The sequence below is a fragment of the Stegodyphus dumicola genome, chromosome 11, assembly GCF_044657685.1.
Source record: "Stegodyphus dumicola isolate Sdum_Otavi_A_Nest chromosome 11, ASM4465768v1".
Lineage (NCBI taxonomy): Eukaryota > Metazoa > Arthropoda > Arachnida > Araneae > Eresidae > Stegodyphus > Stegodyphus dumicola.
In genome coordinates, this window is record NC_140778.1 from 78,219,420 (window position 1) to 78,245,099 (window position 25,680).

The window sequence follows — 25,680 nt, forward strand, 5'->3', positions numbered from 1 at the left end:
ATAGATAAAAAAAAAAAAAACTTTTTGTTAATTTTTATCATGTCTAAAGACATGATAAAAATTAACTACCTCCCCCTTTTGTCTGGGAATGTTGTCTCACACTTTCTAAAAATAGACCATCACTCCTTTCTAAAGAATAGAATTCCAAGAATGAGTCCTGGTTTGTTTTTTCGAATGGGTGAGACATCCTTCCCAGACAAACAGAGGGGACAGTTAATTTTTATCATGTCTTTAAGACATAATAAAAATTAACAAAAAGTTTTTTTTTTTTTTTTTTTTTTTTTTTTTTTTTTTTTTTTTTTTTTTTTTTCAGCTGTGAAAAATTTTTTCCCAGCCGACTCGATGGACAAGATACCATTTTTTAATAATGGACTCTCGTTTATCTATTTAAGCTTTCCAAGTTTCGTTTCAGATGAGTCCGTGCTGCGGATACTGTTCTCCTGAAGATCTTTCAATAATACCACTTTCTCGGATAAAATTCATCACCATTCGCTTTTTTAGCATAACTTAGATAGATATAGAGAAATTCCTCGTTTTTATGATCTTTCGGGTAATACTCATTTCCATTTTCGTCTCGTGCATATCGGATGTAATTCGTCTCTGGCTTTTCCCGAATTCTATCCTGTATATAATATTCTTTTCCAATGCTGGATTTAGGATAAATCTCTCCTCCCCTCGCATTGACAGCATACGTTTTCACATTTACATCCAATGAATTTAACGAGTATTCTCCTCCATTGTTTAATTTAGGATAAAACTCGTCTCCGGAATTGGATTTGGCGTACCGACGAGGAAGCGCTATATATTCATGACCCCGATATTCCACAGCGTAATATTCATTTCCATGCTCGTCTTTGGCAAAAATAGGTCGATTGTCATTATCGAAATAATATAGCTCCTGTTTAGGTTTTTTAGGATCTTTTGGATATCGTTCTTTTCCAAATTCATCTATGGTGTAAACCGAAACCATGTTTTTTTCCTTTACCGATCTTGATATTTACATGAGTCACCTCCGATTATCCAGTTATCTTTTGATACATCTTTCGAATCCAGTCTTCAATCGATTGGCCCGTCGTTTTGAGATGTTCGGAATTATGAACGGTCAAATAAGCCATGTAAGCAGCTAGACCAAACGTGAGGACTAATAAAAATAAAAAGATGAGCCGGTTCGTTAAGAGGGTGACTGCGACTAGGATGATGCTGATATAAACCGTAGAGTAAAACAATATGCCTTGACCTAAATAACGATCCATTTTTTTTTACTTTATTCCATTTGAATCAACGAGTCAGCCGAGACCGGATAGTCATCGGTGGTGACGGGCTTTTCGGTCATTTCACCCGTGTACAACAACGTCATGTCAGGATCGGGGAGGGCTTTTAATTTTCGGTCTTCCCAGTAAGCTGAACGAGGATGCGTGACGAGAATTCTAAAAAACAATTTCATGTCGCGCTCGGTCCAAATTTCATAGACTGCGGTAAGGAGGGGAATACCTTCGGGATGCTGCGTCGCATCAAAAACAGCTTCTCGTCCATCTATTTTATATCGCGCTCCATGTTCCGGTATAATACGACTCAGCTCTTGAACTTCAAGTCGAAGGGTTAATCCAGCCGGTAAAATCCCTTCATAGGCTTCTTCTTTGGGTACGCATACGTGATACCCGTACAGAGTGGCTCGAATTCCTTCTGTGGAGGAAGAAGGACAAAAGACAAAAGGTTGACGCCAATTACAAGTGGCGTATAATACGGAATCGGGAATAAATCGTCCCGATCGTATGCGATGGCCTTCACGACACGTTTCGGGAACACTATAAGTCGAAGCCTGTTTCACGAATCGCTGCGACCAAAATTTCAAACCTTGCCGTCGAACGCGTTTTTTTCGAATTTTTCCCTTTTCGAAAAGACACATGTGAGGAGAATTGGGTAAATAAATAGCCGTTTTCAATTGTTTGAGGAATGGGTACGGCGTGCAGTCGGGATGAGAACAAATATTATAGCCGGGAATATAAACTTCTTCGTTGGTTTCGTCACAAGAGGCACGAGGTTCATGATCAAGAGTCGTCCAGGGCCGAATCCAATTCGCAACGATCGATAAATGATCGAATTTAAACACATCGAGATGCCGATACTGAAACGCGCCGGGGATGCGCGGTCGACATTCATTTCCGTCAAAAAATGTCGTCAAAAATGTCAAAAATTGAAACGTCAATCAAAATATCGATTGCTCGTATCGCCTATCGCGAGTTTCGACGATGAGGACTTATCCTCACAAGCCCATTCAACCGTATATTGATCCGACACTCGATAGCCTGGTTCTAGAACCGTACGTTTTCGGGTTGGATCACATTTGTAAGCTACAGCTCGATCCAAGGATGTTGAAAATGGATAGGACGGGAGATGTTTCGTATACTCGTGAGCGGGAACGACAATTTCTTTTGAGCTCGGTTGAACATTTTCACAGAAAAGAGGCGGTTGACATGTTTGGGACGTTTCGTCGTACACCATCGGTAAATGGAATAAGGCATCGCCGATCCATGTATCCCAGGAAAGAGGACAGGATATAGTGTCGCGAACCATTCCGTTTTCACAAATCGCGTAACCCGGAGAGTACAGAAAAGATCCTTTTTGGACGATGGGGAGAGGTCGTTGCGTATTATCCGGAAATCCGTCGCAGAGATCAGACACGCATCGCCGATAATGTGTCGAATATTTTTCTCCGGGCGAACATCGAATCATTTTCGGTCGATGGCCACGACACTCGATATACGTTACCTCGTCAATCGGAAAATGTTGACCGTCTTCACAGTAAGATACGAAATGTTTTCGCAAAGTGCAAGCGTCGTAGTAGAAAAATGTCTTGGGCGGACAGGCGATTCGAATCGGTTGTTCGTTCTGGCATTCGTAATAAAAACGTCGATTGGTTGGATCGGGTAAAACCGATCCGACATGCTGATCGATGCAGGGATTGACAGGAATGCAGGTAGAAGGAGAATGTTCTTCTTGACACATGAGCACGTCTAGAACACGACCGTGCCGACATCGATAATAATAATACATCATGCACTTTTCGCGGGGTACAAAACTCTGCGATCGTAATAAAAACAGGTAGAGGTTTTTCCCCGTTGCGGGGAGCTGAGTATCATCGGGCTGTCCAAAACATTCATCTTTTTCCCAAATCCGTCCTTCCGCGAAATAATATTCGGGTGGGAGAGGAAACGTGCATGTTTTTCCCGTGGAGGTGTGAAACGAAACCTCGTTGTCGTTTGAGGTCTCGATCTGATATTGGAAACGCGTCGTTGTCGTCCGAGGAGAAGAAGGAACTTTCGGGGACGGGACCGAAAAATTATAGAAATACAAGTAGCAGTAGTATAAACCCAAAACGAATAAAAGTATGACGAGCATCCAGCCTTTATTCATAAACGAGATGTGCCAATTATGGAAAGAGCCAGAAATTCCGAAAAAGGACGCAGCAGCGTGTTGTTCCAAACCGAATTATCGACATTTTTTAAAACAAGATCGCGCGTTGGATGAAATGCCGGCTCTGTATCGTGAATGTTTATCCTGTCAACAAAAAAGAAAGATCTTGGCGCGATAAAAAAGTAAGTCAGAATGGATTCGTATCGTCTAACCCGACGTTATTTTCGTCAATTGCAACGGCTTCACTTCCTCTCGCAAATGCGGCAACGCGATTGGTATCATCATATCGTCATCCAATACGTGATGGATCCCCAAAAAGGACGCCATTTCACACTTTTTCATCCGGCTATGGATACCCATACAGAAGAGTCGCTGGTCTTCTTTGGAAAACGTCGCTTGTTTCTTACGTTTATGTTGAAACGGATCGTTCACCAAGGTTTGAATGCCGAACAACGGTTACAACGGAACGCGTTATTACCTCTCAAATCGCTCGACGATCCCGTCTATGAAACACAACGCAAGGCTATTCAAAATTTTTGGGAGGTCGATGCTCATTGGTATACTACGGAGAATAAAAACGATATTGCCGTGAAGAATACGGCTCCTTTCATCAAAACCGAACCTCAAGATCTGTAATTTAAAATATCCATCGGATGGGTGAGATGATTCGGATACGACACGATTTCAATCGTATGAGGCCATTTTAGCATGTATTTATAATGTAAAAGATCGTGCCGCTTCAGCGTATCGAGCCGGATAGCTGAAATATAGGTTTTTTCTTCGTTGGTTTTCTCGTACAAATAACAAATACCTTGATCGACGAACACGTAAACGTCTTGAGGAAACAGTTGCAGAAGCGACTTGTCCTTGGAAAAGTGTCGAATCACAGTATAATGAGAACTCGTAGGGATTGGAACCGGTTCTAATTTATAAAGGAGGAAAGAAAGAAAAATGATACACCCGAGCGCGATCATTCTATGCATTGTATTTCTAGTGACTCTCTTGAATCTTTTTTATAAACCCGATCTCCGGATGCCTTCTATTCCTCCCTCATCATCATTAGCCTTACCAGAAATTTCAACCGAGACGTATTGCCCTTTCCAAATCTTTCAGTGTCCCGATAGCCATTGCGATTGTTCTCAGCTCTGTGAAACAAATCCCACGTTTTACGAAAAACTCACTCTTTCTGATAAAACATGGAATCATCTCGAACCGGGTACTTATTGTATTCCCCAAGGAATCCGGACCGCTTGTCTTTCTTCCTCGGATATTCCTATTTTTTCGGCCTCGGGATGGCTCTGTGCTCCTCGTTCCTCTTTCACCCATCTCTGTCAACATCCAGAAGCCCGTGATCCTTCTCTCAATGTTTTAATAGATCGTCAAACCCAACAACCCGCTCAAGAAGTAGCCGATTATTACGAAACGTTAGAAGATGGATCGTTCCGATACCAATGTCAATGCCATTCTTTAGATCGACGAGGTAATCGAATGATTCAAACATCTCCGTGGGTCTGTTCTGTCGATTATTGCGTTCGAGATTTGTGGAACGTGCCCGGACTAGGATGGGACGCCGAACGACACGTCTGTGAACGTGGACCCTACGTGCATCGAGTTCTGGGCGATCTATCTTCCCCCTGTGTTTTGGAATATACACACATAGACGAAAAGCATAGGTTAACAGGTAAACGAGAATGTATGACCGACCAATCTGTTGAATTCCAACCGATTTATTGTCCAGAGAATCAGTCGGTTTTACGGTTCACAAAACGGGTCTTGCGAGGCAACACAGCGTATGATTATGTCATTGTACATGGAACAAGTGTTCCTAAAATTTCGAGAGGTCAAGAATGACATCTCATTTCAAACGAATCGAGAAAAATTTTCAAACGGACCAAGAATTGAGTCGGTTTGAAAAGGAAGACGAAAGCCCCAAAGAGGAAGGATGGTCGAAGAGACAAACGTTCGCCATTCATTTACTACTGGTAACGGCAGGTCCTACGATTCTTTTCGCTTTACTGGGCAACGTATTGAAGATTCATTATTATGTCGTCTGTTTAATTCTATTATTTTACTTTGGAGCTCTCGCCTACTTGATACGATACCGATTTCAGTGGCTATTGCAAGCTTTTAAAGAAAGCCAGAAATATATTCGTTGAATATGGGACTTGCAGAGTGGATTATAAAAAAAAACTTTGAAAAAAAAATGAAGAGGGAGAAGAGGAATAAAAAAGGAAGAAGCATTAATTTAACCATGGCGATGGATCCTGTACTTATTCATCTATCTCCCAAAAATTCTGAAGGTAAAGAGTTAGATTTGGAAATATGGATAAACCCCGATGATACGGATGACAAGATTATAGAAATACATCGTCATAATCGCAAAGACAAAACGAAAGAATTTGAACCCTGTTGTCAAAATCCTTTTTTAACTCCCGCTATCCTCCAACGTAGAGAAAATGAAAAGAATAAGACGATAGATAAAACATTAGAATTGACCAAAGAAGCCATCCACATGTTGAAAGAAGTCTTTTCAGGAAATGGAGAATTCAGTACAATGGAATTTGATGCATCGTCCACTGAGGTAAGAGCTGATTTTAGACAGCCGACCAAAGAACCTGAAGTTGAGAAAGCAACAAGTTGTCAAGGTCGTAAACATAAGAAAAGAGTTAATAAAAAGAAATAATACATTTAAAAAGACCTCCCCATCTTTCCATAAATTTCTTGAACAATGAACTGTTTTCACGAGACTCAATCCACATCTTTGCTGGATCTAAAGAGAATCTTGAGAGAAGACATGGCTTAAACTGTTTCCAGGAGAGTTGAAGTGCAGGCTTTTTCAACAGCACAGAGGGATCTGAATCAAAAATTGAAATGCTGAAATATATAGAAGAGAAATTCCATTCTTAAAAAAAAAACTGGGATTTCTTGTCAATCGAATCAGGTGAAAAAAAAAAAAAAACTTTTTGTTAATTTTTATCATGTCTTTAGACATGATAAAAATTAACTCTACCCTCCTTTTTGTTTTGAATGATGTCTCACCTTTCCTAAAAATAGATTTCTAAGAATGAATCATACTTTCCTTGAAGTCTATTGTTTACAAACATGTCTAGGCAACATATTGACATCATTTAAAACTAAAAGGAGGGTAGAGTTAATTTTTATCATGTCTAAAAGACATGATAAAAATTAACAAAAAGTTTTTTTTTTTTTTTTTTTTAAGGCTAAAGAATTTTTTCTCCCAGCTCTCAATCAAAAATATTTACGATATCTCGATACCTCTACCTATTTTATTCCCCCCTCTCTTAGTATATAAATGGTTGAAAAAGAAATCGGGGTTCATTCTGTTTCGTAAAAAGATAGCGAACACATGGCAACGGATAACTTAGTCATTTCATGTGAAGAAGATCCCTTTGAGGATATTCCAGATACGGAACCCACTTTTTATGGACCATTTTCACCCGTTTTTAGAGTACCGAAAAAGTCTTCTCCTTCTCCAACTCATTCTTTGGAAATACTGTCTTCTCCTCCCTCGTTATCCACTCATCAGCGCTCTAGAAAGAAGAAGTCCTCACAGACCAAGCTCCACCAAAAAATTGTTGGTGTGTTGGCTGTCACCTCTGATGGATATACTCTTACGAACTGCGTCCGGTTTATAGCCAGAGACCTGAAAACACATACGAAGGAATTTATTCAGCAATTGAATGCGGATCTGGAACGACTTCATATTGAAAAACTGTACGTGGCGAATGAACCCACTCGAGAAAAAATTCATCAAAAGGTACATCTCAAGTTTTTATGGACTGTTATTTACAAACCTCAACATCGTCAGCCACAGCAATGTCCATCTTGTCGATCGAAATCTTGTCATCGATTTATGGCCATGCTAGCGCTCCAACAATTAGTGAAATTTGCTGTTCATAAATGTATTCATTGAGTGGATAGGTAATCAAGGAATTTTTCTCTCTTTTTCCTTTTTTCAGATGATCCAGAGAAACAAATACTCTACTTCATATGGTTTAGTGGTAAAGACCTCATCAGGACAGGTGGTGATGATTCATCGAAAAATGCCATACTGTTTTCAAAATTATTTAATTCAGCTTTTAAAAAATAAACGTATCGAACCACCCTTCGATTTGGAAAAAATATCGGTGCTTCAAGATGAATTTGAAAACCATATTTATCCGACTCTCCATCCCAATTTACAAGACGATTATGATCGGTACAAGGCTAAATTAGCTTATGAAGATGAATGGGATTTCCCGCATGGACAAATGTATAAAAGACGCTTCAAGAAAGATGACGACCCTCGATTCAAATGGTTCAGAGTCGCGTATCAGGAATTTGAAGAAGAGTCCGGCTACCGATTCACCTACCAACCCTCGGATGTGGCTCAGTATCCCTTAATCAAACTAGAATTTACGGGATTAGATCAATGCATTTATACACAATATTTTTTATAGTCGAACATCCTAAACATTTACGCCGTAATACCTACTTTGATAATTATTCTCCTTTCCAATCTCAAGCTGCTTATAGAATGGCTCTCAAACGCAATATCGGGAGTATTGATGATCGGATGGTCTATCGGGGTTACTTAATTAAAATCGAACAGGCTCTAAAGTATCTAACACGTCAACAGGAAATGAAAAAGGACGGGAAGGATCAAGTGTTGCTATATTTTTTAGAAGGAGATAAATGGAATTCACCCGATTCTATTTGTTATTTAGAAAAGTAAAAAAAATGGAATAAGATCCCTTAGCCACCCCGCATTTCCCATTTGAAGAATCCATCCTATCTATTCTTTTTTTAAATGTCTCGGGATGTCATCCGACGCATTCTCTCCGCCAAAAAAAAACGAGTTCCTCCCACCTATCCCAAAAAGAAGAAGAAGAAGAAATTTCCCATGAGTCTTTTCGAGAACCCTCCCCCCTCTCTGTTCCTATATATAAAAGAAACCGAGAAAAAAGTTGTCTTTTCTTTTTTTCCATCTCGTCCTCAGGAGAGAGAGAAAACCAAACGCCATGGAGTGGTTACGGCGAGAGTCTTTTTCCCTCGCGATTCGTTTCCGTTTCGCCAAGACAATTCCCCTCACGTTTTACTTGGGGTCGGGCACGCTCTATTTTCGAGGATCGGAACTCGTGACTTGCCTTTCCCAGCAAGGGACTTGGATGAGTCTGACAAGTCAACGGACTATTCCGCAATGGATCTCTCGAGCCCCTTTTCGCCCTTACCGATCCTTAACGACGGATCTCTGGATCGATACGTCGGACCGCCCCAGCCGGATTCTCCACTATACTCCTTTTATCACCTTCGATTCCCTGGAAAGACTGCTCAACGATTTGGGTCCAGACGCTCTCCTCTTTTCGACCTGGCTTCAGAGTGTGATGAGAGAACCTCTTCAAATCCAAGAAGATTTTCAGACCGGGGAAACTTATTTTAGTCCCGTGGAGAACAAGGTGATGGATTTTCAGTTTCAAAATTTATCGGAACTGTTGCAATGTGCTTTATGTTTTTAATTCTTCTTAAAGAGTGGGGGGAAAACTAAAAATTGTAGAATAATTATAAAAAATAATTTTGTTTTTCTTTTAAAAAAATATTGAGATAGTCCAATCTTGGGGAGGAGGTGGAAAATTCAAAACTATTATCTAAAACAGATGTGGCGGTCAGTCCATTTCGATCCACGGAGTAGGATATGTGTGAGATACTCTGATCCATAGAGGGTTTCAGGAAAAAAAACTGCGAAAGTTCCCCCCCCCTATCTCCAAAAAATGGGTATCCAGGTTGAATGCACAGTACAGATTGATGGGAAGCCGAAACTCGAGTTTCTTAAATAGAAAAAAATAAGAGCTCCTTCTAGAAACAATTTTAGACGTCTTGTTTGGATAAGTGAGTCGACTGGGAAAAATTTCTCAGCGCTCTGGAAAAAAATTTCGTGTTATAAAAAAAAAAAAAAAAAAAAAAAAAAAAAAAACTTTTGGTTAATTTTTATCATGTCTTATAGACATGATAAAAATTAACTCTCTCTTCTTTTTGTCTGGGAATGATGTCTCACCGTTTCGAAAAATAGAACATATCCCATTCTTGAAATTCTATTATTTTAGAAAGGATGATGAGTGATGGTCTATTTTTCGAAACGGTGAGACATCATTCCCAGACAAAAAAAAGAGAGAGTTAATTTTTATCATGTCTATAAGACATGATAAAAACTAACAAAAAGTTTTTTTTTTTTTTTTTTTTTCAATTCAGAAATTTTTCTCTGAGCTTTGCCAATTTTTTTTTCCCAGCCAGCTCCATCCATGAAACAACACCTCTCAAAATCTTTTCTCACTTATCTATTTAAACCACTCGAATTTTTTTGCTTCCAATGAGTCCACGCATCTTGGCCTTTCTTCCACTCTGCTCTGAGAAAGATAAGGTAGATTGTTTTGGGTGGACCGTCCTGTTGACGCTTCCGATTTATATAGAGAGCTATATATAGATAGGGTCCCTCCTAACTCCCTCTATTATGACTATTAGTCTTTTTTTTCCAAGAAATATACAAAGAATGATCCACAGTTTTTTTTTTCCGTTAATGAAAAAAAAAATATGCTTCTACCTTCCGACTTCTTTTTTAGTACCTCTTTAGGTGTCTCCTCCTTCTGGATCTTTTCCTTCTCCTCTCTTCCTCGCGAGCAGGGAATTGGAAATGCTGTTCAGGATGCAACGCTCGTAAAGACTCCATTTTCTTCCTGGAGAGGGCGTCTACGGCAAACACCGTCTTGTCATGAAATTGGAGTTGGTAGTAAAGAGGTCCTTGAATAATGTACACGGAGCGAGCTCGCAGTCGATAGGGAATCATACGATACCCGTCGGCTTCTGATTCCATTTCCCATCCATAAAGACGGATAGAAGCTTCTCCGGTTTGAAGAATATGAACCCACTCGGGTGAAACGTAAAACAGTTTTAAAAAAGTTCCAGCATCGACGGCGATCACATTTTCCCATCGCAGATAAGCGTGTAAGCGAAAGGTTCCTGCCTCCATCATCGATTGGAAAGCAAAGTGCTTGAAAACTTCGATGGACGAAAAATAATGCAGAATTTTTCCATCGTAACAGGATAAATAGCACATGGTTTCTTGGACTATTTGTTCCATACGCTCCGGGTCCCGAAACCATTCTTCGAAACGGGAGAGAGGTTCCCATTGATTAGCTACTTCGAGATGACAGACGGGCGTGATTTCCACCAGGGTAGGTAGAACTGCAACGGCATCGGTCGACATTTTAGTTTTGCTCGGTTGAGAAGGAAGAACGAGAATGAGCCCTGTAGGCAGAAAAACTCGGATCTATATAAATACTAGAGGAAAAAAGGCGGGGGGAAGGGAAGTTCTTCCTTCCTCCCAAAGAATAAGAAAAGTGGGTGGAAAGAAAAAAATCATTTCACTCTCAGGAAAAAAAAAGAATTTTTTTCTTGTCAACATGTTGTCTAGACATGTTTCTAAAAATAGATTTCCAACAAAGGTTCATTCTTTTCTTAGAAATCTATTTTTAGAAAAGAATTGACATATCCTTCAAAACAAATTTCTTTTTTTTTCCCTCCCTCCAGCAGCCAACTGGATGGGCAAGCGTTTCGGGTCAGATCAGTCCGTGCTGACATTATTTTTTTTAAATACAAAGGAATTAGTATAGGAATGTACTAGAAACTGACCCAAGGTTGAAAAGAAAATATCAAAATCAATACTCACTTCTTGACGATTTCTTTTTTCCAAAAACCTGTTGAAGAATTCTTGATGGGTTATCCAATCTCTAGACCTGTCTGAAGAGAATCCAATCTAAGGTGAGCGCGCATTTACCTGACGCGAAACTCGGAATATCTGCATAAATAACAAAACGTCCATTCTTAAAAACTCATCGTCTAGTCCATTGAGTTGGTTGGAGGGGGAGAAAAAATTTCTGAGCAATAAAAAAAAAAAAAACACTTTTTGTTAATTTTTATCATGTCTTATAGACATGATAAAAATTAACTGTCCCCTCTTTTTGTCAAGGAAGGATGTCTCACCGTTTCGAAAACGAAACCAAAACTCATCCTTCTCATGGCAATTATTCCAAGAATGAGTGACGGTTTGTTTTTCGAAACGGTGAGACATCCTTCCCAGACAAAAAGAAGAGAGAGTTAATTTTTATCATGTCTATAAGACATGATAAAAATTAACCAAAAGTTTTTTTTTTTTTTATCACTCAGAAATTTTTTCCAAAGCTCTGAGAATTTTTTCCCAGCCGACTCGATGATCCAAACAAGACAGATCCAAATTGTTTCTAGAAGGAACTCTCCCTTCTCTATTTAAACCACTCGTGTTTCCAACTTCAGTTCAGTCTGTGCTGTGAATTCGACCTGGATACACACTTCTCCCTCCTGGAAAGAATTTCTGTGAAGGTATGCGAACATTTTTCTCAGCTCTTAGAAAAATTTTACCAGCTGACTTGATCGACCAGAGACATCTCGAACATTCTGTTATCTGCGGAAGTCGTTTCATTTTCGTGCAGTCCATGCTGTGGACTCACCTGAATATCCATTGCTCCCCCCCTTCTGGAAAGGGTCGTAGCTTTTTTAGATCCTCGTCGCTCTTTTTACGTTTCGTTGAATATCTAGACGAACTTTTTTACCTTATTCCTTTCAAACTCTAATATTGCGGTTGGAGAGCCGTCATGGAAAATCAGCCATGATCCTGACGAATCTAAACCGACTCCTTGAAAACAGAGCTATGTCATGTTTTTTTTTTATGACAGATTTCCAAGCTCCAAGTGATGAGAAATTTAGAAATTTTGCAGTGTTAACGGAAAGGAGGAGACAGAAACCTGGAGAATGGAAATGAAGCTAAGAAAAAATGCTAAGAGCTCAGAAAAAAAAGGCTCTTTCCAGGAGGGAGGAGAAGCGCAATTCTAGGTTGAGTGCACAGCACACACGGATCTGAAGTTGGAAACGCGAGGGGTTTAAATAGAGAAGCGAGAGTTTCTTATAGAAACAATTTTGGATGTCTTGTTGTTTGAATCATCGAGTCGACTGGGAAAAAAATTCTCAGAGCTCTGGAAAATATTTTCTGAGTGATGAAAAAAAAAAAAACTTTTGGACTAGAAGACATGATAAAAATTAACTGTCCCTCCTTTTTGTCAAGGAAGGTTGTCTCACCATTTCTAAAAATAGATCATGACTCATTCTTGGAATAATTGCCTTGAGAAAGGGTGAGGGATGGTCTATTTTTAGAAAGGGTGAGACATCCTTCCCAGACAAAAAGAAGAGAGAGTTAATTTTTATCATGTCTGTAAGACATGATAAAAATTAACCAAAAGTTTTTTTTTTCAATCTTATCTAGAGAATTTTTTCTAGCCGACTCGATCGACAAGACATGACATCACCATTGTTTCTCTTTTTTTAATAATGGACTTACACCTATCCCTTTTAACCCTCCGAATTTGGCTTTGGATCCGTGTCCTTGCTTCCACATTCAGAGCTCTTTTCTTCAACATTTCGTTGCAGGGGAAGAATCAATTCTCTCACGACGTTTAGATATTCTTTCAGAATGCTAGAAAACTCATTCAAAGAAGAAGTATCTAAGGGTGGAGTTGCCGGTTGAGGAAAATTCACGAGTCTTGGAATCGGATTATGCGAATCCGTCTGTATGCCAAACTGTAAAGGAGAACCACCCGCTTTAGGAGAGCAGATAATAGTAAGATCCATCTTTTTCCAATTTTTGATTTGAATATACTTGTTTCTTCTTACTCGGAACATTTTCCTTTTTCTTCCTCCTCATCCAGGAACTGAATTCCAGGTGGAACGGAAGCATTTGTAATAAACTGTTGTTTCTTGGTTCCACACGCCTGACATTTTCCTGTGACCATCGGCCGTCGATTTTTGGACATGCGATAGTGGACGTCGACCGTATCGGTCTTGGTTCGGCATTTCACACACCAAATGGAATACGAAACAGGTTCCGCGTCAGAATGCTCCATTGCAGTAACACACTCTTTATTATTTTCTTCTCTTTCGATAGAGAGAGAGAGATCTTAACCAGAAGTGTAGATATAAAATTTAGGATACGTTTCGGATCCGTCGGCTCTTTTCGCATACCCCACTTCTTCACAGAGGTATTCCGTTTGCTGATCCGCTCTTCGAGGATAAAACTCGTTTCCCCAAGCATCGCGAGCATAACGAATTCGATCGCCGGCCGTTAAACAATATTCGACTCCATCCGCCTTTTTAGGATACATTTCATGCCCCGATTCGTCTTTGGCATAAGGGAATAAAACAGACGTATAAAGCGAATACTCGTCCCCATTTTGAAATTTCGGGTAGTATTCTCGTCCAAAAGCCGTTCGGGCATACCGTCGAGGAGCTAAAATGTATTGGTTTCCGTTTAAATCTACCGCGTAATACTCATGACCGTTTTTGTCTCGAGCCAAGATAGGATTTCCTTCAGGATCCGTAACGTATAATTCGTAATGAGGATGTTGGGGGTCGGTCGGGTATCGTTCTTTCCCCGATGCGTCTACTCGATAAACAGACATGCTTAGTTCTCGTCGCCTGCTCCTTCCTTCCTCCCACTCGAGACCCGTTGAGATGAAGGTATGAGGTTGATATCTATAAAATGGGTTGATCCTTTCAAACTATTCCATTGTTTAAAGACGCGTGGGTTAGGGAAAAAAATATTAATAAAAGCAAATATCTGAACGGTTCAACACAACGGGTGAATGGAAAAAAGGAATAGTTCTCTCTATCCAGTCACAGGATGATTTCTTCTTCTAGAACGGCTCACACTCAACTGAAGCGAAACTCGGAACTCGAAATGTTTAAATAGATCATAGAGTCCATTCCAGAAAGAATCCGGAGATGTCTTGTCCAGCCAAGTTGACTGGGAAAAAAAATTCTGAGTTAAAAAAAAGAAAAAAAAAACTTTTGGTTAATTTTTATCATGTCTTATAGACATGATGAAAATTAACTGTCCCCTCTTTTTGTCTGGGAAGGATGTCTCACCCATTCGAAAATTCGAAAAAACAAACCATGACTCATTCTTGGAATTGTTGCTATTAGAAAGGGTGAGTGATGGTCTATTTTTAGAAAGAGTGAGACATCCTTCCCAGACAAAAAGGGGGTTCATTAATTTTTATCATGTCTGGAAGACATGATAAAAATTAACCAAAAGTTTTTTTTTTTTTTTTTTTTTTTTTTCAGAGTAACAGAAATTTTTTCCAGCCCACTCGATCGACAAAGCGTCTCCATTTTTTATTTAAGAATGGATTCTTGTTTATTTGTGTAAGCATTCCGAGTTTCGTTTTAGATCAGTCTATGTTGTTGAAGAGGAAACATGGGTACCCTCATTTTTTTTCCTATCTGATTTCTAAGATGAATTCAGTGAGTTCACCTTGACCTTTTCAAATTTTGTTTGTTTACTTTGAGCCCAGAGGTCGACGGATAAGTCATTCTGATTTTTTAAATATTTTTTTGTGTCGCTCTCTCTCTTTCTAAGAAACCTATCTCGTTCCAAGTCTTCTCGAAGTGCTATTGGTTCGTTTCGAGACGAGGTCATTTCACATCCCCCCCTCCTCAAAAAGTATATGTATATAAATTAAAGGAAGTGATTTTCTATACACACACTTCACCTTTTTGAGTGGTGTCACGATGAGCCTATCCAGTAGAGAACGTCTTAGGGAAAGAATGCGTGAACAGAAACGACGCTGGCGAAGCAATTCAGCTAATCGAGAGCGAGAACGAATACTTCAAAGGGAACGTTATGCTGTTCTTAAAAAGAACTCCCGACCGCGAAAGAAACAGCTTCCTCCCAAGCAGTGGGAAAGCTATACGAATTTGCAGTATAAGGATATGTGGTCCGAAGAAGCCTATCAAAAATGTATTCGACAATGTAATAAAGAGCAATATAATTTCCTGATCTACGTTCTCGTTCGTTTGTACACCTATTAAGCGTTACCTGAATCGAAACGTCCCCCTCCTCTGGATATTATTGTGCAAGGATCTGCCGGAACGGGTAAATCTTTCCTGATCCAAGCTTTATACCAAACTCTGATTCGAACGCCTCTTTTTAGCGAAGCGTGCTCGGTTCTCAAACTCGCACTCAGTGCTCAAGGAGCGGTTTACATTACGGGAGATACTTTGCATCATGCCCTGCGTCTTCAAATGAACGGGACTTTTGTTCGACCTCTGACCCAAGAGACTTTAGACTATTACAGACCCCTGTATGCTCCTTTACGGATGGTGATTTTGGATGACGTTTCCACAATCGGATCCAATTTATTTTCGCTCCTCGACCAGCAACTTCGACAATTGTGTCATGTGCCGGATAAGCCGTTTGGGAATGTGCATATGATTAAATTTGGAGATTTGCAGCAGCTCCAACCGATTCGCGACACGCCCATTTTTTATTCTGAAGGGTGGTGGACGCCTCAATCCACGCTCTACTATGAACTAGTCGAATGTATGCGATTCTCTCTGGATTACGAGGAGAGACTCGATCGTTTAACGAGAAATCACTTTTTAGAACCGGACGATGTGGCATTTTTCCAGTCCCGCGTTCGCAGTTTCGACGAAATTCCTCGCGAAGCTATTATTCTCTGTTTTTCGAGCAAGGATGCAGAGAAATATAATATGAAACGTCTCCAATCCCGAGGGACGTACTGTTCGTGTCTGGCTCGAGACGTGATTTATTCCGAGAGCGAAAAATTGCGGAAGAGGATGATGAAACGGAGTCAACATTTACATCGATCTCACATGGCGAATCTCGAATCCGTCCTCCATTTACAAAGAGGAGCGCGATATCAATTGACTAAAACGCTCGACAGATCCAAAGGATGGATGAATGGAGCGATTGGAACACTACACCAAATAGACCAGGATGAAGACGGAGTTGTGACGCGTGTCTGGCTACAATTTTCGAATAGTCTAGCTCCTATCGATCGCGTCTCCATTCGTATTGACACCTGTTCGACAAAAACACTCGCATTTTATCGCGAACACTTTCCTTTGATGTTAGCCGAAGCTTTACGGCTCATAAAGCCCAAGGAGCCACCTTTCCGTCGATCGCAATTTACATGCACGGACCTTTTAATCGATTTCAGCAATATGTCGCTTTTTCTCGAGTGACTCAACCCCAGGGATTGTATATTCTGGACCAGTTTCGTCCCCGCATGAAATTGGCGAGCAAGCAAAAATACGAGGAGGAACTGGAGCGATTGCAAAACATGTCCCGGATTCCGTATGATATATCGGCTCGAGAAGAGAACCAAGATCCGTACGAGTTTCTCATGAACCTTCTTCAATGTGGGAATCGTCTTTCCTTCCATCTTTCCAATAGAAACATCTCCCAAGAAAAAGAAGTCGTCAAACTAGAAGAAAAACCTTCTTTCCATGTAAAACTTGTTATAAAATGTCAATTTTAAATCTTTTTTTAAAAATTCAATAAAAAGAAATATTCTCCATCAAAACCCCTCCATTCTTTCAAAGCTTCACAAAACGCTCAACAATGTCCACACAATGGGAAGAGAAAAATCGATCTCAACGGTCCACACAACATGTTGACTCCTCAAAATATGTCTCTCCCAAGTGACAGGATGCTTCTTCTTCAACGGCTGACACTCATCTAAAGCCAAACAGGGAATGCTTAAATAGATAAGCGAGAGTTTATTCTTAAAAAAAATGGCGCTGTCTTGTCAATGGAGAATCGAGTCCGCTGGGAAAAAATTTTGAGAGCCGGGAAAAAAAATTCTCTAACTCTAAAAAAAAAAAAAAAAAAAAATTTTGGTTAATTTTTATCATGTCTTATAGACATGATAAAAATTAACTCTACCCTCCTTTTGTCTGGGAATGTTGTCTCTCCGTTTCTAAAAATAGACCAGAACCCATTCTTGGAATTTTATTCTTTTAGAAAGGATGAGTGATGGTCTATTTTTAGAAACGGTGAGACAACATTCCCAGACAAAAGGGGAAGATAGTTAATTTTTATCATGTCTAAAGACATGATAAAAATTAACAAAAAGTTTTTTTTTTTTTTTTATATATATAGATTTAGAAAATTTTTTTTCCTGGCTCTCAAAATATTTTCCCAGCCGACTCTATTCTCCAATTGACGACACAGCGTCATTTTTTTAAGAATGGATTCTCGTTTATCTATTTAAGCATTTCGAGTGTCACTTCAGATGAATGTCAGCCGTTGAGGAAGAAAAACGCAGATTCCCATTTTCTCATTTCCTTCAGAGAGAGAGTGGCCTAGATTTTCGAGACTCGATGACTTTTCAAGCATTTTTTGTTTAAGCTATTCGACTTCATATTTGTCTGACGTTCAAGAGTATGATCTCTCGTGGATGGCTCTCTTCCACCTCATTCTCTTTCCAGTCGATTTAGAAGGGGAAGGGGAGATTTTTTTTTCCTCATGGAGGATGTCTCCTGAATACCGTTCAAAGAGTCTATGGAGAAATTATATGGTCAGAGTCACGGATTTCCAGGGCAATCTGCTTCTCAGCTAAAAAAAGGATCTCTCTTTCCCAGTCTGTCTTCGATTGCCTAGTTAACTGTGAAACCCATCGCTTTTCCGATTTTATGGTTCTCCCAGTATAATCAGACAGTCGGTCACAAAAGTATTCGAACACCGGTACCCTATCAGAAAATGACAAGATGGCGTTTTTTTTTCTCTTTCTCTCTGTGTGTCGTGTTATTCCATTCTAGGTTTTCTTCTCCCCCCATCTTGGAAAAAACTGGAAAAAATTGGTTACGATCTCTTTTTGAATGGGGAGATGCCATTTTGAGAAAAAGCTGACGACCCTATCTTGGAGAATGAACATGACCGCTCTACACACCCTTTTACTCTCTCTCTCTCTCTCTCTTTTTTTGAATTGGGAAGCCATTTTGGGAAAAAGCAGACGACCCTATCTTGGAGAATGGAAATGAACGCCTCTCCCTCTCTCTTTGAAATGGGAAGCCATTTTGGGACCCTCTATTCTTGGGGAGGGAGAAAACTGTAGTCTGCATTTCGCTGTCTCTGAATGCGGAAAGCCCTTTTGGGAAAAGCGGACCCTCTTCTTCTGATCTTGGAGAACTGGAAATGAACGATCTACACGATCTCTCTTTGAATTCAGAAGGTATTTTGGGACCTTCTAATGTTGGAAAACTGAAATGAACGCTCTACACCTTCTCTCTCTCTCTCTTTCTCTGAAATGGGTAGCCATTTTAAAACTCCCTAACTTTGGAAAAAAACAGAAATGAACGCTCTACAGCATCTCTCTTTGAAAATGGGGGGGTGTCATTTTGAGACCTCCCTCCCCTAAACTTGAAAAAAAAAACTGAAATGAATGCTCTACACTTTCTCTCTTTGGACATGGGTAACCCTTTGGGGACCCTCTCCTCTTGGTAGAAAAAAAAGAACTGAAGTGAAGGCTCTACACAATCTCTCTTGGAATGGGATCCATATTTCGGGAAACGTGGATAACCTCATGCTGGAAAACTGAAGTGAACCACCAAGATTCGACTCTATATAATATTTTTTTAATTGACATCATGACCCTCCTCCCATTTGTTATTAAAAAAATTGTTTTTTTTTTTTTGTTTTGGTTTTTATCCCATTTCCGATGGGATTTCAGAAATGCAATTCCATAACAGTTCAATTTCATTCGAGGTTAAATGATCTAAACAGTCTTTGACCCACCCATCCGTATGATTATTTTCTTCTCCTTCCTGTTGCACCAAATTTTGTAAGTCCATATAATCATTCCATACGGGAAGGACTGGATCCTCACAAGGCTGTCTTGAAACACTTGGAGTCTCTTTGGGATGAGTGGAGGGATCTAGGATGTCTGGACCCGGCTGCGATTCTACCTCCATGATTTCTGGACCCGTTGGAACTTGTTTACCCTGCTGAAATTCTACCTCCATGATTTCTGGACCCGTTGGAACTTGTGAACCCGGCTGTGATTCTGCCTCCATGATTTCTGGACCTGTTGGAACTTGTGGACCCGGCTGACATTCTACCTCTACGATGTCGGGACTTTTTGAAGCTTGTGGACCCGTCTGACATTCTACCTCTACGATGTCTGGACAGGTTGGAGGAGAAGAAGAAGAAGAAGAGGATACTGGAAGAGGTTCTGTCTGTGAGGAGTCCGAAAGAGGTTGCCTGTTTGAACAAGTCGGGGAAGAAGAAGAAGAAGAAGAAGCTTCTGGATTCTGAAGCGGATCTTGCACGCCAGGTAGGTTCCGGTAAGTCGACCGTTTTTTAAGAGGTAATTATTTTTCTTCCTCCTCATCTTCAATTGTGATGACTTCAATTTCATTCCGTTCCCGGGTCGATTTCGTTTCGGGAAATAACGGTTTGGTCCAGCTCCTCTTATCATCTAAGGAAGGGATGGGTAAAGTTGGCGGAGGGTTTTCTTCTTCTTTTTCTTAAAATATCATCGGCGATTGGAAAGAAATCTCCTCTTTCAATTGTTTCGAAAGCGAGTACGAGCACCGATCGACGAGAAAGAGACTCTTCTGGGTTGTGACGATGAGATATTGCGTTTTCGGGGGAACGACATAGTTTTGAAAAGGTCTTAGAATATATTTCTTATATTTCATCCTGTCGCTGACTTTAAAACTTCTTTCCTTCAGATTGGGGGACGATGATTCGTAATAGGCGAGAGGAGCGGCTGTGGTTTGAACAATATGAAATTCGTCCTCAGCCGTCGTTCTCACTCCAAAGGTAAAATATCGTTTCGTGAGAAAAATATTCTTCCACCGAAAACTCGTGCGCGGATCTGTATATCGCCGGTCTGTTTGAATGGGCCGTCTCAAAGCTCGATCCATCCGATTCCAAGAGAAGGGAGATTCCTCTTTCGTTTGTTGCGATTCGAATAAATTTCTGTATATATTCTGAACGAGCAGGTTGGAGGATTCGACATCTTGGTTGAAAGAAACGATCGCTTGATGAGGTGATAAATGCGGAATAAATGTCGCACAATGACACGCCAAAAAATTTTCAAGTTGGAGATTTGCTTTAGCGTCTTCAAATCCTCCCCGTTCGAAATCCGTTGAGTTGGAAAAACGTCTAATAGCGACATGGCTCCCAATGGAAAAGAAATGATCTCGCCCAGTACTCTCGTCTTTTTATATATCTATATAGACACACACAGACACACATAGAGGCTCTATGACGTCCGTTTTATTTGTTTTTTTTTGTTTCTCTCTCTCTCTTCTTTTCAAGAAATCTTATCTCCATGACCTCTTTTTCTTTTCTTAAAAAGATGAATGTGTGTGGGAATGAGGAAGTGAAAGTAATAATTTAATAAACAAAAAATTATCCAACCATGACCTTCTTTTTTTTTTCAAAGTCACCCTTTCCAATCCAACGACGTCCAGAGATAGAGGAAGCAGAGAGAGAGGAGGAGGAGGGAAGGGAAGGTCACACTCTTTTTCTCTCTATAAATAAAAGGGGAGAGCCCCAAAGTCGTATTTTTGTCCAAGTGGATCATGAGGAGGCATCCCCAGCTCACTACGTGTATTCCTTTCAAATATAAATATGTTGATCTTTCCTTTTATATCATCCAAGGAGTCGTTTACCTGAAAGCCTCCGATTTTTCAAAATTTGCGGTTTATTATACCGTGGGGAGTTATCAAAAGATGCGGGACGAATTTTTGTCCGACGAAAACGTGTTGATGGCTCGTGACATTCCACCTTTGGATGCACAAATTTTGTTAATGAAACGAGCCAAATATTTTTACACGTCCCACTTTCTAACCGTCTCGCAAATGAATAGGATTATGGATCGTCTTGAGAAGACAAAAGGGATTCTCGTTCATTTTAGTGAATGGTTGCATAAATGTTTGCACGAACCTCTCTCGATCGAGAAGACTGGGAAGAATACCTATTATATTCTTCTCGAGGACTCTCCTCCTTCGTCTCATCATAAAGAGGCCACGACTTTTGAAAAAATCCTCGAGCAAGAAAAAATAGAATGGTGGAACAACTACCCCATCCCTCTCCCCGAGCATCAAGAGGAGCCTGTTCAGAAGAAAAAGAAAAAACCTTTCCAAAAGCCTATCCTCATCCTCCTCGATAATGATGGGGATGAGGAGAAACCTGTTCAGATTCCTCTCAGTTTGTCAAAACCCGTCGAGGATGAAAAACCTCTCCCTTCCTCAAAACCCCTTGAGGAAGAGAGACCCCTCGAGAAGGAGAAATCTCTCCCATTGTCAAACCTCCTCGAAGATGAAAAACCTCTCCATTTATAGAGACCCCTCGAGAAGGAGGGACCTCTTCCTTTATCAAACCCCCTCGAAGATGAAAAACCTCTCCATTTATCAAGACCCCTCGAAAATGAGGGACCTCTCGATTTGTCAAAACCCCTCGAGGATAAGGGAACCAAAACTTCTCTCTCTTTCGAAGAGGAGGGACCTCTCAATTTGTCAAGACCCCTCAAGAATAAGGGAATCGAAAATCCTCTCCCTTTCTCAAGACTTCTCGAGGAGGAGGAGGAGGAGAGACCGCTCCATGTCTCAAGACAGGACCCCCCTCTATCTCTTGAGGATCCGAGGGAAACGATTCCTATTGAAAAGCCATCTATCGACGATCCCCAGAAAAGGTCTTCGGAGGAGATTAGACTTCCATGTAGAAAACGAATCTGCCACAATCATCATCATCATCATCATAATAATAATAATAATAATATACCCCCTTCTCAACAACAGAATCCTACAACATTTGCAGATAAATGCATTCAAACGAATCCCTTTATAGTAACCCTTTTGATTGGAGAACCCGTGCATTAGCCTCGAAAAATAAAATGAGATTCTAGACTGTTTCTATGACCAGAATGTTAAGCCAATAGATAGGTCTAGCTCAGAATTTTTCTTTTTAAAACAAAATAAATAAATAATCCAAAGACTATTCGTAAATATAAATGGTAAAGTCTTGAGTCGGCTGGAAAAAAATTTTCAGAGCTGAAAAAAATTCTACAACTCAAAAAAAAAAAAAAAAAAACTTTTGGTTAATTTTTATCATGTCTTTAGACATGATAAAAATTAACCAAAAGTTTTTTTTTTTTTTTTTTTTTTTTTTTTTTTTTTTCAGCTCTGAGAAATTTTTCTCCCAGCCGATTCGAGACTTTACCATTTTTTTTAAGAATGATTTCTCTCTGATCTATTATTTCAAAATTCCAAGTTTCGCTTCAGAACCATCTATGCTGTTGAAGAAGTAACGTGATGTATGTATTTTTTTTTAATGAGTTCCGTCAAGATTGAATTGTGCAGGATCGACCTTGCGAATTTCTTCTCTGTGTCTTTAAATAATAATGATACCGAACTGCTTTTTGTAGAGCGCAATGGAAAAAACCTTTTGTATGGTTAGGACAATTCATGTGTTCGATCCCATTGTATTTGAGAATCTCTTGCGTCGATCCCGAAATGCAATAAATGGATCTTTGCAACCATTTCTCTAAAAACCGCCGTTTCATTTCTCCTCGCACCCAAATCATGGAAAAAGGTTCCGTCAACATCGTTAACACCAATGGAAAATAACTGTACGGAATTTCTCCTTCGTACAAGCCGTGATAATAATCACTTGCCCACACAGCGGTTCGTTTTTCTTTCTCGGTGAGCATTTGCCATGGAAACGGGGTTTAAAAACAAATACCCCTCGAGAAGTACCGTCCAATGTGACGTAAGCCAATTCTTTCACAATAAAGGCTCCTTGAGAATCGTAGAAACCTTCAAAATCGAGCACGAGTTCCATGTCTTTTATTTGTTTTTCTTTCCAAGGTGACCTTTATTATTATGATGATGGATGTTTATTGAGATACGCACGATATTATTCAAAAAACAAATATATATACGAATGTGACCTTTCCCAGAATTCATACGACCTGTCACGTGCAACCTTCTCTCTCTATATATATAAAAGAGGAGACGGCGAGAGAACGCTATCCATTTTTTCCTTCAGGACACACAGCGAGAGAGAGAGAATTTTGTTTTCTTTTTTTCCTCAATTGAAGAAGATGGACATTTTGAGTGCCAAACCTCTCAAAGATTCCTACATTGTTCTGGACATGGAATACTTTCACTGTTATGATCCAAAGACGGGAGATATATGTTTCATCTTGAAAGAACTGGGCTACATCACTTGCGATTTCACCTTATGCGGATCCATGATTTTTCTCCCTCCTGTCCATTACGATGACTTATCGTCCCGCAATCAAGCTGTGGTCAACCAGACTACAAATAACCGACACGGCCTGCAATGGACCGAGGGTCGTCTTTCCTACGAGCATCTTCCTACAATCCTGAAAATACTGACCGAAAATGTGGAGGTGATCTACGTCAATGGATACGATAAAGCCGAATTTTTCAGCAAGCTCTGCCAGCGATCCGTTTATGAGTTTTACATCCCAAGGAAAACCGAGTGGCGGAACAAGTCGAAATGCACGCGACACCAATATTTTCAAAAGATGATTCATTGTGCCGAGAACAAGGTGAGAAATTTTCGATACCATTTGATGGAGGGTAGTTACGTTTTCCGGAAATTACATTGTTACCCCTCCGAGAGCAAAGCTGTCGAAGACGAAGAGGAGGCGGAAGAATCTCCCCAGGAGAACTCGTGCGACGATGAGGAGGAGGAGGAGGATGAACTTTCTAATAATAATAATAAATGTCTAAGTTGGGATGCTTTAGAGACCCAAGAATATTGGTCTCAACCCTTATCTCACCTACACCTGAAAGAGGATCCTCAAGTGTACTCTTTGTGGTCCTCTTCTAAAATTTGGTCTTGGAGAGAACCCTTGAATGTTCATGAATGAAATGGTATGTAAATCCCTAGAGAAAAAAAATAGAAAAAAAAGGTTCCTTTTTTTGTAATATGTTGATTGCTTTCCAATCCCATTTCTTTTCCATAACTCCACCCCAATCGACGAGAAGAAGAAGAATATTCCAAGTTACACAAGACGTAGAAATATTTCACAAGGATTTATAAATTACACGCTCCCACATGATATATGTATAGAGAGAAAAAAACCCTCTGTTCTCTAGCCAATACGTCAAGACTTCCCTAAACTAAGAGAGATCATGAGTACCGAGGAAACCTTCGCAGAGCAAGTGGAAAGAATTTCAAAGAGATTAGAAGAGTTAAGACGGGATAGATTTACAGTTCCGCCAACTAAAGAGGAAACTATCATCGATTTCAACAAACCGCTGTACCCTATTCCCAGACAAAAGGCGGGTAGAGTTAATTTTTATCATGTCTAAAGTTCAGGGTCCATCCATCTTCTTATGTGAAACGGTGACCCTGACAAGATCGAGACAAACAAGTCCTGTGAGTTGTTTTGTAATATTGACGCGATCCAAGAAAGACTTTTTATTATTATTATTTTTTTGAAATAGGCGGGGGGTGGGGAGAGAAAATGTTCTCACGACCCTCAGATATCTTTTCATAAATATATTTTTTATCAAAGTGTTTCTTTCATTCCGATCCTTTTAAGAGGTTGGAATGACCCTGACATTTAGATGGGGTCGCGATCCCGACAGATGTCGCGCGAGTATAAAAGTGTGTATCCTCCGCGAGATTTCTTCAGAGAACAGAAGAAGACGTGAACTGAGCTGGTAAGTCCCTTTGGTCCTATGAATATGGTTTAATCATAACTTCATTTAAAAAGACCTTTGGAACTTTGAAACTTCTTAACCCTTTGAAAAGAAAAATGTCTCTTTCAAGACGACGACTCTAAAACGTTTTATTGTTTTTTTTTCCCTTTGTAGATCTTCCCTGTTATACATATATACCTTTTCGATTCTTTTTTTTGCTCCTGTTTGTGGAAGACATCACCGTATTCATCGCCATGGCGTGTTCAGAAAACTTTATCGTGCTCGATCTAGAGGGTTTCCAGTCCTACAACCACAAGAAGGGTGAATTTACCTACGTTTTAAAAGAATTGGGCTATGCGACAAAAGATTTTTTGACCGTGGGATCGTTGACGTTTGCTCCTCCTCACCCCTTCCACCAACTGAATGAAAAAAACCAAAAGACGAATGCCTGGCTGACGAGAAACCGGCACGGACTTCGTTGGAACGAGGGTCATATTCCCTACAACCATTTAGGACGCATTCTCCAATCGCTCACTCACAGCTTCTCCACGATTTATGTGGTGCGATGTCAGAAAGCTAAATTCTTTGCTAAAGCCTTGGATTATCAAAAACTCGTGACGGAAATTTATGTGCCAGATGGAATCATTTGGAAATATCGGGAAAAATGTGCCCGACATCATCAAAGGATGAAAT